At 37.9% G+C, this 15874-nt stretch overlaps 1 protein-coding gene across 1 annotated transcript in view; it reads right to left on the bottom strand.

Annotated features, from left to right (window-relative positions):
* LOC104074410 (DENN domain-containing protein 1B-like) overlaps nucleotides 1–15874 on the bottom strand; it is a gene marked incomplete at its 3' end in the record, with an annotated part of 76777 nt that overhangs the window by 21009 nt on the left and 39894 nt on the right. The gene's annotated exons all lie outside the window — the stretch shown is intronic.

Raw genomic sequence — 15874 nt, 5'->3', positions numbered from 1 at the left:
GGGGGGGGAGGGTGAAAATCCACCGGATCTACATTCGTACCATAATATGAACGGATAATGTCACTCTTTCTTGCAGAATTTTATTTAAGAAGCTGTTTAGTGGCAAATAAAACGTGTTAATTAAAATATAAAAATGCTCTCAAATTAGTCAACATTTTTCTTAAAAAAACAAAAGTTAATTACCAGATCAGTTAGCAGCAAATATTAAACAATGAACTTACAAGATCCCAGAAAAACAGATTTTATTTCCTTGCTCCCAACTGGGAAAACAAACCCTCTGTGAAATCCTTCAGCTGAGAAGAGACAGTTGACGTCAACGCAGTTGGTCAGCAAAGCCACAGAACTCCCTTTCTGCAGCAGACCAACAGCGACAGACTGCTGTATATACGAGTTATCCCACAAGGTGTGTGTGTTTTCAGAAAAATGCATATTGACTGCAAATTTCCAGAGCTGCACACGGGGGTTTAAGAACTTGATCTAAGATGTTAGCACTCTCCAGCCCGAACTTTCTGTTTACTGCATGTTGAACAACTCCCATTAGGGGAAATTATGTATTTAAATTCCTACACACCACAATGACTATTTACTTCAAACATTTGCCTGGCTCAGTGGATGGTGTAAAACATGAAGAACCCATGCAAGTTAATGAGCAAGGGACAAATAGTTCAGGAAAAAGATGCCTCTGAATACAGCCTGCATATGTTAGTTGCAACATTTCAAAGGTATAGGATGTGCCCCAGTAAATCATCATACGGTACAAAATGGAAAAGTCAATTTTTCCAGAACTTCCAAGTCATACAAGAGAGTCCAAGAAATCTTTGGAACTTTTACTTTGTCAGCACAGATAAAGGAGGATGTGAAAGCCACATCTTGTGTTCATAACTGAATTATGAACAACAGCAGTACGTATAACACTCTCCAAAAGGACCTGCTCAAGCACCATCCTGACTGCTGTGAGTGGCCACTGTGGAAGCGTGAGGAGCAAAATACAAACAGAGCATTTTAATTTCTATAGGCAGGAAACAAGCATATGTGATGCTGGTAGTAGTAATAATAAACTCTTAACAAAAGAAAGCAAGCAGAACAGGCTAATCAAAACTTTTAACTCAGAAATTTCCTAAACATTTCCAAATAGTCTCTTACTTCAGGTTCATAAAGCTTGTTTTTCCTGTTCCAAAGAAGTAATATTTTATACTCTATTTAAATTCTCTTTCCAAACCCGCACCTATTCTCACACTATAGGAAGTCATTTTCTCCTTACTACTGAGGATTTTAATTGCTGCCTGGTGAGCTTAGGACTGACTCAGAATTGGGTATGGAAATGTATTCACTTATGTTCCCCATTGTATTCTCTCAGAATAAATTACCACACAAGAAAAAGAAAACAAAAACAAAAAAACCAAAGGTATTAGCTCAATATTTTGACTAAACAACCCGAAAATTATGGGTATGTTTCACAGCGTTTTCCAGGCTGAGCTGCAGGACAGCATTTCCCCAGCCCTGCCCCGTCCCTCCCCCAGCACACGTGCACACAACTTCTGCAGAGCAGCCGCAGCTCGCTTCCCAACTGGCAGGAGCGTCCCTCAGGGGACAAGTCTTTAAACCTCCGCACTCTTTAAAATTCAACCAGCCAGCAGGTCTATAGACTGGTGTATAAACAGTATAGACAAAAAAAAAAAAAAAAATCCCCTCTCAGCTTATGTCAGTGACAAAGCAGCTCAGCAGTTGACTGCTTCTCCCCTGACAGCATAAGCCAGTTTTACACAGATCAATAGATGCAAGTCCTACCTAGCTTCCAGGGCTCAGTTTTCTCCCCTAATTACAGGTGCTATTCAGATTTTTAAAACGGAGGAAAACAAGATGCCCCCAAGATGCTCTTAGACAAATTTAAAATGCAAATGACATTATATACACGTTCACATACACAGTCTCTATTTGTGTACAATTACAGTTGATGCTTTCAGTAACCTATTGCACAAAATTTGAGCTCTGTCTCCTAATGGGTCATCATTTTCAAGGATCCATAACTCAGCCAGGACTTCCTCTAGACTCAACATACACACTCTCAGAAAAAGAATAACGTATTTATTGCCTTTTATTTTCATAGCTTCATAAAAGTATGTGTTTATTTCTGAAAACAAAAGGTTGTACAATTCTTCAGAAAGCAAAATATCCTTGATTCACGTGTCCCAAGATTATTTCCTCCTCTGGTTCTCACAGTATTAGTGCTTTCAGAAAGGGTCACTGTGTCATAAAGGAAAGAAATTGTATAGAGAGGGAAAAGGATAATGAAGTCACATAAAAACCAAGCAAAAGATTATCTATTTGCTTTCAAACACCGAATAAACATCTACAGTTGCATACACAATTGAGTTGAATTGCTAAGTTAAAGGATAACTATCTCATTCCTTACACAAGCTCCAAGAGAAAGAAGAAAATCATAAAATTAATATCATATGAACTACAGCATGCTGCTTCCCTTGCAAAAAGCTTATACAAAAATGGAAGTGTTATTTAAGAAAATATTTCCTCTATGCCTATAGCACAGCAGCAGAAACATGCACTCTCACAGGCTCATGGTCCAGTGGTTTTATTAATTCATGTTCATCAACTGCACTACACAACTCCAGCCTGGCCTGGTCATGCTCACTGGGCTTTACATTGGGATGACATTACAGAAGCCTAAAAAGTAAGAACTATTCAGCGTTCCTTGCTTACTTTGATACCCATACAGCTAATTCTGTGTATTGTTATTTTATAAAGCGATGTAAAAGTGGTAGAAGATGCTTCTGAACTCATACATGCCAGTTTTCTGAAGAAAAGCTGATAACTCACAATCTTGCCCTTAAGTGAAATTACTGCTTCGTCATTTTCCTTATACAACATATTCCTTACTAATGAGAAAAGATAGGAATTTTTTTTTTATATCATCACAGTCACTTGATACAAGTGTATGTAACTTTCATGGCTGTTCAGTATACATTGTAGAGCACAGTGATTGGGGAGGAGACTCATTTCTTTTTCCACTTGAACAAGACGCAATGGGATCTCACTACAGCTGGAAGAAGGTACAGGAGCTGCTTCTATGGGAAAATTGCACCAGATTTGATATCTGTTACAGAATCAGCTTATTAATGTATCTCTACACATTAACTTACGCATTTCACCCAGTACCTTTTTCTACGTAGATGAGGCCAGATGACTTGATGAATTGACAGAAATTAAGTTAATCACTTAATATTACACTACTGAAATAATTAAGTATTGAAGCTTAACCTGATTAATTTCTGAGGTTAGAAGAACATGGGAGCTATTCTCCCCAGCATTTTTTTTCTTGTTATAACATATTCTGCAGTTTGCATTTAAGTGGGGAGGGAAAAGGACCTGATTTTTTCCAAGTGCACCCCTATGAAAGGATTGAAAAATCTTCCCCGATAGGAATATTTTACAGTATCCAGAATGCTGAACCACTTCATAAATAGCAGTTTAGACACTGTTTTTTAAAAGACAGCCCTGTTACCTTCCAACTATTTCTGTGTTCATCTGCAGCATAAGACTGTTCCTCAAGCAAGCAGGTGGGTTCTCCCCCAGGTCCATTCTACATATGGAAAGAGCATCTTCTGGAGAAGAAAGGGAACAGCCTTACACTGAGACACAGTCACACTGTGTCCATTCTAGAGACACATCAGGATAACCAGGGAAGAACTAGCCTAAATAAAATAGATAGTAACAAAGATAATTTGAATTATTTAATTACATGATCCAGACCAGGTTACCAAAACCATTCGTGTAAACTAGTGCTCAAACAACTATCTATCTATCCTCATCTCTTTATTCTGTTTTGAGGCAGAAATCAGCCAAAGAAATATCAATTATAGGAGCACAAATAAATGATCATCCACTTAGTTACAAAACGCTTTTGCAATTTCCCCCCCATTATCCTTACTTCAACTGTTTTCTTTCTTAGTAACAATATTTTTCTAGCTTTTGTCTTTCTTTTATTTCTCTACCTTACTTTTGTGAAGTCTTTTTTCCCCGCCCCTTTTCACGGAAAGGGGAAATTCTCTTTTTTTCAGTCTTTTATCTTTGTCATATCTACTTTATTGAACAGTCATCTTTTTTTTTCCTCTTGTGGACAAAAGCTACTTGCTATTCTATTTTAGTATTTCATCTAGTTGTCCTTCAAAACTCTTATTTTCTTCCTGCTAGAACTTCCTCTCCCTACTAACCTCTCTTTAAATGTCTTCTCTTGAAACACCTGACTGCAGGTCTCTCTTTTGGTTCTTCTTACCAGTCTTCCCTACTCAAATCTCCATTTCCAACTCCAAAGTCCTCTCTTCTTCACTCTTAACCCAACTTGGTCTCAGATCTTTCCTCGAAGGTAAAGATCCTCCTTACCATAGTTTTCAGTCACCCTGTGCCAGTCCAAACATACAAACAAGAGATCTACTTGAGATTTAAGACTGTCATGACAGGTATTTCTGACTCAAACCAGTGACTTCAGTGGGAATATTTAAATGCTTAAAGTTAAGCACAGATTTAGGTTCATTCTTAAATCAAAGCCAGGCTGCTTAGCATCGTGCAGCGTTGAGCCCTTCATCATTATGGCTCAACGAAGGTGAAATTCTAATGCTGCCACATAAAACAGCCGATGAAAAGGCAAGCTCTGTCCTCGCCACTGACTTTTCCTTTTCCTTCACACACACCCACAGCAGGGACTCATGCGAAGCCAGCAGCAATAGTTATATTTCAAAGACTTAGCTCTTACCGCTGCTAAAAATCTCATCAGAAAATTGTAGCTACAATAAAGAAAGGCCTAAATGGTTTGAATAATAAAAAATTTTAATTTTAGATTACATTCACAGAAATCCAGAGCTCTAAAGTATGGAAGTCATTATCAGGCCTCCATAACTATTTTTAACCTCTATGTGCCTCTCTCCGAAGTGCATCATTCAGTGATTACCTAGTAGTTCTGCAGGGGGGGGCGGGGGAAATTATCTGCTGCTTTCTGAACACCTAAAGCAAAGAAGAATACAGAAATTAAATGCAAATGGTTTAGGGTGGAGATCCAAAGTTCTTTTAATAAATAAATAAATAAAAATGTACCTTAAGGTTACAGAACTTCATTGTTGCAAGAATGAACCAGTAAATTACATGGCTTTCTTTTACTTTTTTTTTTAAAACCTTTTTTTAAAAGTCAGAAATCTCCAGTTTTAAATATTTTAGCTCTCATTTCCATATTTGTTATATAAAGCGTACATATAATTTAGAATTTTCAGGAGTTCAAGGCTACTTGTGAAGAAGAGACTGGAAAGCAGAGTGTACAACTCTGTAATTCTAACAAGCTCTGCAACACAAGCAACACCTTTCTCCAACCTTTATGAATCATTTGAAACAAAAAAGTTTTCCAGACTTAGCAATGAGTCCCACTTTGTACATTGGAAAGACACACAATCAGTAGTTAACTTTCTGCATTTTCACCTTCGGATATTTCAAATTTTCCTCTAGGTCTACAGGCAAATTATGAAGAATTCTCTGAAATTGTTTCAGAGAAATATTAATATTTAATAGCAATTACTAATTGGCTTGCTAGTTATATTTATGGGGTAGTCCCACGAAAGTCACATGCACATAGCACCATTTCGTTTGCAGCGTAACACCACAGGATGAATACAGTCATGACATAAAATGGTGGGGGTAACAAAACTGTGTGACACAGGAGTTTCAGCAGTGGCAAAACACAGACCCATAGATGTGCCCTCTAAGCTCTACCTGTTGCAATACATCTATTCCCAGAAGACAAAAAAGAAAATTTGCGCAATCGCAGCTCCCTCAAAATAGACCTGCTCTTTTCATCTCACAATTTTCAGAGGAAGTTGTGGAGAGTGCTGTGCCTTCTGACACCTAATTCTACCCCAGTACCGCTGACACTTAAGAGTTCATACATCCCTGACAAACATATAAAGGGGAAGGTGATTCTGGACCATGTAGCAGAAGTTGTCACTAATGGATTCAAGAAAGATTAAAACTCCACTAAGCTGAGCTATGTGTACATTCCTACAACCGTAGATTGTTTTGACCCACAAATTCTACTCCACTGAGAACAATTTTTGATCCTCATTTAGTTGGCTTACACGTAAACTACAATCTGAGAAGCCCTACAGCCTATGACTGACATTCAGAAGAATCAAATTGCTCATAACGCTTAAACACCAAGCCTTTTAGAAGAAGACTTGCTCTCTAAAAAGTCATGTTTTCATCTTTCTAAAGCTTATTCAGAGGAATATTTGCTGCCTAAAATGATTGAGGAGCTGAATACCTGCAAATGAGGAGGAGATCACTTACAGAATTCCAGAGTTCATTTTTCTTGTTCCTGCTCCCTCTCTCTTCTCCACTTGGCCACCTCTCAGGGGAGGATGGAAGGAAGAAAAGGTTGGTTCACCTACCTGCTCCTGCCAGACAGGCAGCTGAAGATTTTTGGTAGCTTAGTCTAGCTGCTCTGCGCTCTACAGAGCAACAAGGGCACAGTTAATCATGAAGACAGACAAGGTAGCAGGACAAAAAGACCCTAGACAACAAGGAAACAAGAAGATCTTGAGATCTTAGAGAAGCAAAATCACATAAACAAGAGGCGGCAGTGGAGACCTGAAGGTCATCTGTATCTGCTACTGAACTTATAGATGATTGTTGCAACATCACTTAGAACAGTATGTTAAATACAGACAAAAATAAATGAAAGAAAATTAAAGATTGGAACAGTGACATAACCAGGGTGCGGTACACTTCAACACTACAAGACGCTCTTGCCCTGTACGGCAGACTAAGGCTGGCATCCCAGGTAGTACACATAAGATTTTACTCTTTTACAGCATCTTTCAAAGGCACCTTACAAGGAGAAAAGAACAAAAGCATTAATTAACCCTGAGTACTTTAAAAGGCACTGTTAATCTCACTATCCTGCAAGACTGAAGAATAAGGCTTCCTAAACAACCACAGAGTAAGTTTAAAAATTCAGAGATTTTTAGTAAGTTATACAATGTTAGAGTCTCTATTTGTCTAACTGTTCCATTTGTAACCATGTAACCAGTTAAAAACAAAGCATGCTTCAGCCACAGCTGTAGCATACAGGGACCCAAAGTTTACTTTAAAATAACAAGCTCAGTTACAAATAGCAGAATAGTTAAAACAATATGAAGTTCAGCACAGGTTGATTTATCTGCTTAAAAAAAAACCCTCAACTTTCCTGGAACTCTTAATAAAAACATAAAAATTGACAATGCTTTTCTTCCCAAAGAAAGTTCCCATTAGATAAGTGTAGATTGAAATGTTACCATCTACCCCTATTACTGGCAAGGCAAACAAAAGCAAGAGAAATAATACTTCGCCATACAGCTCTAGCAAGCATATAATATTTGTACCCCATGCACCAACAAATAGTTTCCCTTTACTTCCCTGACTCATGTCAGGGAGACCATTATTCCCTAGGCAATATCAGAGCTTGGAAAAACAGGAAATTGCTCTTCCGTCTCCACTCTTGAGATTACTATGTGGGCAATATTTAACTTTTAAGGTAGTAGAGTATTTATTATCTTTAAGAAAGTTCATTACATTTTGTACAAAAAAAGACAACAGAATATGACACACAATTTTCTACCATCATACAGTAGGGAAAAAGTGACTTTTTATTAATATACACTTTCAATGACAGCATCTCTAACATTATCTGGAAACTCAACAGAGAAACTGTCTTAAACTAGAGGTAAGGTAGACATCACTTTCAAAATCCAAATAATTAAGTCTTTGAAGCCAGGTAAAAATCCAGGTGTCATCCTATATAGCTAAGAGGGCAGCAATATTTGTTTCACTCAAGACGTCTTAAGATTTCCCACTGCTTACACCACCAGTTAAGATGCATCTTTGGCAGCAACACTGAGAACCCCCCGCACATCCTGCTCAGATGCTGCTTCTCCAGCGGTGAAAAAAATAACCACCATAAAATAAAGCACATATTAATATTGGTTCTTTTTAATTTGTTTCACCTTGGAATACTCTGATAGCTCAGGACAGAATTGAGCCTATTTGCAAAATACCCAACTCCACCTATTCAATACATTGCTTTAAAGTGAAGTTTGCAGTCTCAGAAATGGCTGCAAAACAGTATCAAGGAACATCATGAGTAGAGCATAGTTGACACTCAGGTCAAAAGGCTCCTATCTGCAAGATTTTCTTCTCGTCAAGATTTTTCCTTCTCATCAAGGAAAGAAATTTTTAAAAGGAAAATTAACTATAAAACTATACTACAAGTAATAAATAGCTGCATTTCCATAAAAATAAAATATACTGAAAAAAGTCATAAAATTTCAAGCATGACAAACTCTGCTCTTGATGACACTTGGTACATTTCAGGTTCATTTCAACTCCAAGCATATTTTGTTCCAAATATTTTTTTCCTCCATAAATTCTAGCATTTCACCGGAAACTTCAAACTACGCATAGTACTGATTATAAAAGAAACAAACAAAAAAAAAAAGCAACCGCAATTTTGATAGAAGTAGCCAAGGCAGAAGACCCACAGCACACAGCAACCAGGAAACCAGAATGAAAGGTCAGAGGCAAGAAAAGGGGAAGACCATTTTGAGGCAGAAGGGAGAAATCAGCTAAATGGATTTACTTTATAAATTAGATAATGTTTTCTATCTGCACATGGCACCACATTGTCTTTTCAATACAGGTGATCAGAGGTTGCCAGACTTTGGGATGTAAAACCAGCAAACATTTTTGACAACTACTAAGTTCTTTCAAGTCTCCTCTTAGTGTCATCAGTAAAAAGTCTGGATTTTTCCATAAAACATGTTTTTGTGGACTGACAGGTAAAAAACAAACAAACAAAAAACTCCACCTTGTTTCAAATACCACTTTACACTTTCCAACTCCCTCAGTTTTCTAACCATTACACTTTCACCCGGGCGTATTTCAGAAGCAGAAGCAAGCAGGCAAACATTATGACTGCAACAGTCAAACTGGCTGAGCGCGACATATGAAATTGCTCCTTTTTCTGAACTAAATCCTAAGTTTAAATAAGAAGTACTGCACTAGTTACCTAAAAGACAAGTCCTGAAACAGAGAGCGTCTGTAAATAGTAGGATGTCATTCCTTACCTAGAAAGCTTCTACTGAACTACTGGTCTGCCCAGTAAATACCCAGTACTGATGTACACAGAAAGGTCAGCACCAGATCTGCAGATTGCTCATATGCAAGAATTGGCCTGCTCAGGCAGGGGAGTAAAACTGTGTCTTAGAATGCCAAGTGATGCTCTTCCAGAATCAGAATTTTCCACTGATTTTTTCATAAAATGACCGTACAGCATATGCCATGATGAAATCCCGATTTTGCTGGCAACTTAGAAACTTAACAGTAGTTAATAAATGAAGTATCACATAAGTTAATGGACAACTTGGGTGCCACACCAAGAGAAAATATCTGTAGTAGAGAGTGACATGCAGATAAATAAGGTGAGACAGTCCAAAAGCTAAACCCGTGACTGGGCTCGTCCACCTCTAAACGTGCAGTCCGATGGGGAAGCGCGCCACTCGCACAGCTGTGCCAGTAGTGGGGGAAGTCGGGGAACCACATCACATTGGGAAGGGTAGTGAAACCGATTACGTGTGTGAGCCAAGTTTCTTGAGCTAGAAGAATCTATAACCAAAAGAAAAGGAACTGAGAAAGGAAATCAGCTTCTAAGGAACCTGCTAGGATTATCGTTTCATAATTACAATTTTTTGTGATATTTTTATAAAGGAAACAGTTTCTTGTTTTACAGGCAGCATAGATCAAATTCTAAGCCTTACCACAACATAGCTCAACAAGAATCACTTGTAGTAATAGTTTTTCAGTACTAAATTCAGATATTATTAACAGTGTTGAAAAATGGAAGAGAGATGAAACAACTCCAAGACCAAAGAGGGACAGGGAAGAAGCAAACAAGCATAATTTTACAGCACTAACATACCCCTTGTGTTACCAGATGCAGACAGATGACTATCACAAAAAATAAAATACAATGGACATACAATCAGATGTGTTTTTTCCCAAGGAAATACGCAATGTATATTCACTTTGCCTATGGCTGAGCCTGTCCAGATCTTCTGGCTCCCTGCCACAGCATCTTGCTACAGATTACTCTGCAACAATTTCAGGTTGGTATTTCTGCATGTGAGCATCCATCAGTCACTTCAGCACAAAGTCAATCAGCTTAGCTTAGACCTCCAATATAGCATAAGCCAACTTTGAACAGCTAAGAGGAGACGGCGGCAGCTTCCACCAGCAAGCCAGGCAGCACAAGCGGCTACAGCCAGGAAGATTTTCAGCTGCTTCACTTTGATCCAAAAGAATGAAACTGCCCATGCTCAGGGAAGACGTTCACAAATCTAACCCAAATATTCACCGCACTTACTGAAAATTAATAACACACTTGTTCCTACAGCAGGATTTCTCTATAAATTGAAAGAGGCCTTCCCTCTTCCCGACTTCAGTCTAAAATTCAAGAACTGATGCACTGAGTCTGCACTGGCCCAGTACGTTTTCTCTAATAGTGGCCATTAGTATACCTAGTGAAGGACAAAGAACAGAGATAAGCATGCACTGTAACCTCAGAGACAGGTTACTTCTCAGATGTGGATCTTTTGTTACTGCTCGTACTTTTATTAATGACTGCAGACAGAAACCGACTCACACAAAAACCAGAAACTCGACACCTCTGCTTAGGGAAGAAGCAAATAGAGCCTATCAGCCAAGTAGTTCACAATGCCTTGAAAACTTACACAGAAGTAATGAGTATCAGAAATAATTATATTCTGATGGATTAATGTATTTCCCTTTCTGATCACCTGCCTGGAGCTGCTTCACCTTCACTTATTCCTCGTCCAAGATCCCCAACCATGTAGTCTGGACCCCTCCAGCTGCAGCCCACTAACCACCCTTGCCTTGCTCTTGCTGCTGGCAAAGTCCTCTGCCGCTCCAGTTCCTGATCCCGGTCCCATCAAGCCTCGTTCTTTGGCACCAGAGTGCCCTGGTTCCTTGATTTCATCATACTTGGATTATGACATTTGATCCCAGACCATTTCCTGACATAAGTAATATGTAAAAGAAAGTTACTTTATTTAACAAAATATAAACACATTATTTGAAGTGACATTTCAAATACCTGTAGCAGTAACAGTGAACCAACGCGCCTCAAATGCTCTCCCAGTTCTGCAGAAAACTATCATCAAGAAAGGCAGAGCAAGAGCCAAGAACCAAACACAGGGTTCAGGAATATTACATCCAGTACCAAACACAGAAAGAGGCTGATATTCCTCAAAGAGCAGCAGTAAGCTTGAGACACAAGAGCAACGCTGAAAGGAAAACAGAGGCAACATATTGAACTCCAAAGTGGATGGAGGGTACTAAGAAACTAGATGAGAAAGTAGAAGGTAGCACGGAATAAGGAATTAGGTGACATTAGACTGGAATGTTCTGAGGGCAGATGAGGTCAATCAACAACGACATCACACATGACAATTTGGCAGTCTTTCTGGAAGACGTTCCAAATGATTGTCATCGCTGTTTCAGCCATGAGTTAATTTTTTCTTCTTTGGTTTGGCACATTGCTGAAGGCCATAGAAATAAACCAAATCACTAACAGTTATTTTCGATAGGCTGATACAGAATATCTGAAGGACAGTCAAATATTAATACTGTACTTATTTGAGCAAACAGAAAAGAACATTTCTACAAAATGTGGTCCCCCAATATCACAGCTGTATGATAAAAAAAAAGGCTAACATATGCATACAGTCTATTAAAATGCACATAATTTATTTGACTCAAAATGAAAACATATCTAACAAGTAATTCCATTCATCTGGCCCTTTTTCACCCAGCCTTAAGATATACAAATGCATGCCTTTTCACCAGAACACAGCAGCTGGGAATGAAAAGGAAAGCATTCAAATGATCATTTTCACATCATATTCCATCGTCTTTTCACCAGCTTCCCCCCAGTCTTTCTTTGAGTCCCATTCTGTTACAAGAGAGCTGCTTTTTAGATCAATTCATATTTCCATAATCCACACTGCTGTTTCTCCCTCTCCTCCCCAGGGTGGACTAACCCCTGCATCCAGAACTATGGCTTACAACTGTCATTAAGACCCATAACAATAACAAGAAAACAAAAGAGCTGGTAGAGATGAGGCTAGCCAGTACCATATGCTGATCAAGTTCAACATTTTTAACTTAAAAGCTCTATAAAACAGAAGTGCCACAATCCTGAAAACAAGCACACTTGATGTTGCCACCTGTCCTCAAAATTTCAAGAAAGTTCCAAGTTTTCAGTATTGGGCTTTTATGATTTTAAAAAGAAAAGTCTCAAAACAAAGATTTACTCTGTCTCTGTTGGGATGAATTAAAAACAAAAATTGAGAATGCATCTTGGAATATTTACATCTCGAACGATGTAAGGGTCTCGGTGATCCTGGGTGTTCCCAGCATGTCTAGGTGGGCAGTTATTTCACAGAATATTTATCAGGACCAGACAGATCTTTTCTGTTCACACAGTGCAATTAGCAACTATATATACACCTCTGAATGTTTTTCTGCCTATCATCTATCAGCTGTGATCTGTATAGACAGAAAGCATTGCTGCCTTACACACACAGTATTCTTCAATAAAAACAATACGTATTTCAAACACGAAGTGTCAGGAAATGACAGGAAACTATCTTAACCGGATAAAGCTTACTCGCAATGCACAAAGTTGCCATCATCTCAGCTGGGTTAATTGTTTACCTCAAGGTTACACAGGGATTCAACTTGCAAAATATCCTTAAACTAAACAATAAGGTGCAACATTTAGACAACAATACTTTTGAAAATTAGTAATCTCATTAGATTGATTCCTCCTTTCTCATACCAACGTACCCAAATACTAATCAAACTTATTAATACACAAGCAACAAAATCCCAAAACCCTTTTTAAGATTTACTGATAAAAACAAAAACACCAAAGCAAGCACCTATCTAGTTAGCATAAACATTTGAAACATGTATTTAATGCTTCATCAGAATAAAAGAACAAAGCCATCAAATGCAGAAAGCCGGTGAGATGTATCCCCTAACAGCATGCCTGCAGCCTTGAAAAGAGTGTGAACAGTCTCGTACCTCCCGGGTTCCTGCTGCTCTCTTAGGAGAGCACAGAGAAACACAAAATCGTCACAACTGGCCTCCACACATTATTTTGACCCAGACAACAGACTTCAGCTTGCTTCTTGAGATTTTTTTTTTTTGAAATAAAACTTGTGCTATTATTTAAATCTTTAGAAAAAGAATATAATCTCTTTTATATTGACCTCATTTATATAATTGCTGCCACGATCCATGCAATTAAATATTCCATCCTGCAAGAAACTGAGCACTTTGACTCTAATCAGACATTCATTTAAGCCAGGCTTAACCTTCAATAGTTAACACATACATTGAAAGTAAGTGTGCGATCAGTGCTTTGCTGAGGTAATGTATTAGTACTTCATAGGATTTATCCCTTAAACAACTGATGTTTACACACGTGCATGTGTGTCTACATATTTTTTTATATATACAAATATTTTCACATGAATCTGATAGATTTACATGTATAATATCAGGCTTTAGTAGTTGGGTCACTACAGGATAAGGAGTAAGGTTTATTGCTCACAATCAGTGGTGACTTTTGCATAATGTGATACATTCAAAATAAAAACCAGATATTATAATATAAAATATGAGATAATAACATAAAGGGCGTTACAGTAACTTCATAGAAAACACTAAAGATTCCTCACATGGGATGCCATATCCCTTACTGGTTACTCATCTGCAGGGTTTGGGAAAAGCCTGACATGAAAAAGCAGATGTAGTCTGCTTGCCTTAGAAAGCAGAGAGCCAGAGAAGACAGAATGAAATCTGCAACACAACGAACAATCTAACGCAGAGTCTCAATTCCTTCTTAACCCACATCTTCAGTCAACAACCCGTTGTCATATTTCATATTGCTAAAGTGGCTTCTGGGTAAGACTGTCTCCTGCCATATTAGCTGTTTGTATCATCTTTTTGGTGAGATGTTTTTCACCAGCAGAGAAGTGGCAGACTAAAGAAAGAAATTATTATGTGATTAGAAGGGAGAAGAATAAGAACTATTCAATGGATCAGTTTTTCTGTACACCATATACTCTGGGACCTATTGCAGATGGAAATCAATTGGGCCAATAAGCAACAGATTAAAAAGCAACTGAATTCTTACACAGCTAAAAACAATATCCAAAATAGTTGTAAGTACTCACTTTGTCAGAAATGTTAGACTTCACATGCTTCAACGGTTGAGACAACACAGCAAGCAGCACTGCCTCTGGCAGAGCCACTAGCACCTGCTGGTGCTATCGGCGCTGTGCTCTCGTCCTTCCTTGTGCCAACACTATTCCTTTTCCCAGGAATGTTTCAATCCAATGCAGTTACTGGGAGCTTGAGTGTTTTTATTTCCAGAACAGTTACGAATAGAGGCATTCTGGAGGCATCTGGATGCATCTGACATCAATAGGGTTTTGCCACTGACTCCACTGCCTTGAGGAGACAGCCAGCATCAGCAGATCTCAGTTCTGCTGGGTGACATTAATTTTTGCAGAGATACACGTTTTCTTTTTAACAGTTATGAAGTATTTCATTTTGGAAGCAAAAGTGATGTTTTTATTTGGGCTGCTTCTCTATATTAAAAAAATACTTTCTTTTTAAAAACCATCAGATTTTTTTTTCCAGATATCATAGCATTATTATTTTCTCTGTATAGACTTCCACTTGAAAATGAGCTTGCAAGGCTGAAATTAAACTCTAGTCTAACCAGTCTGAATAAACAAAATAGGAATTTCAATATCAAAAACATATGCATCTTTTATCATAAAAATTTCATTGAGCACAAGGGGAGTTTTGACAGAGCCTGTAGGCATATACATTCAAAATATATTTTAAATAAAAAAAAAATATTCTGTTAAATGGCTACAACCCATTCCTCATCCAAATGTGAGCTTGTGAGGATAACCACAGAAGAGCTATATATGCTCAAATCAGGAATCTTCACATTTTTTCTACAGTGCTGAGATCATTCAGAACTTTTTCAACATTGTCAAACTCATGTTTATAGCATTAATGCCAGTACAACAGTAAATTGTAACTCTATGATGTCTCAAATGGGTTAGTTCTTTTGGCTTTTGGGGTACTTTTTAATAAAGATTTTCTTTTAAATGGTGGTTCTTTGTGCTTAGAATTCTACCTGGCATGAGTTCATTGTTTAATTTGAAAGTCACTAGAAAGTTAATTACTCACACCATCAAAAAAAAACCAAAACAAAAAAAACCCCAAAACCAAAAACAACTTTCTGACATACTCCTGGCAAAAAGAAGTATTTTTCATTTCCTGCCTTGAAGCATTACTTTTTTTTTTTCTTTCCCCATTCTGTGTTTTTCCCTTTTCCTCCTTATTCTGGCATCTGAAGAATTACCAGATAGAAAATAAGTGGTTTCCCTGCAGTCTTGACAGATAAGGAAATCAACAATGAATCTTGCAAATTCTTTTGTGGTACGAAAACTGCGCCTTAATAGTTCCTTTAAATGGACTGTAAGTGATTATGACAAATCACTAATCTTTTCTTTTTCCTGATCATCTGTAGTTTCTACATCCCATCCAAAACAGATGGGATCTTTTGCAAAACAAGATTTTGGAAAGTCGACATTGAAGAAGAAAAGAGACCAAAAGAAGAATATTGCCCAGCATAAAAGAAAATGGTAGGCCATGAGAAGAAGAGAGAGGATTA

The sequence above is a fragment of the Fulmarus glacialis genome, unplaced genomic scaffold (genome assembly GCF_000690835.1).
Source record: "Fulmarus glacialis isolate BGI_N327 unplaced genomic scaffold, ASM69083v1 scaffold39123, whole genome shotgun sequence".
NCBI lineage: Eukaryota > Metazoa > Chordata > Aves > Procellariiformes > Procellariidae > Fulmarus > Fulmarus glacialis.
Note: the sequence above shows the minus strand (reverse complement) of the source record. Positions and strands in the feature narration are given on the sequence as shown.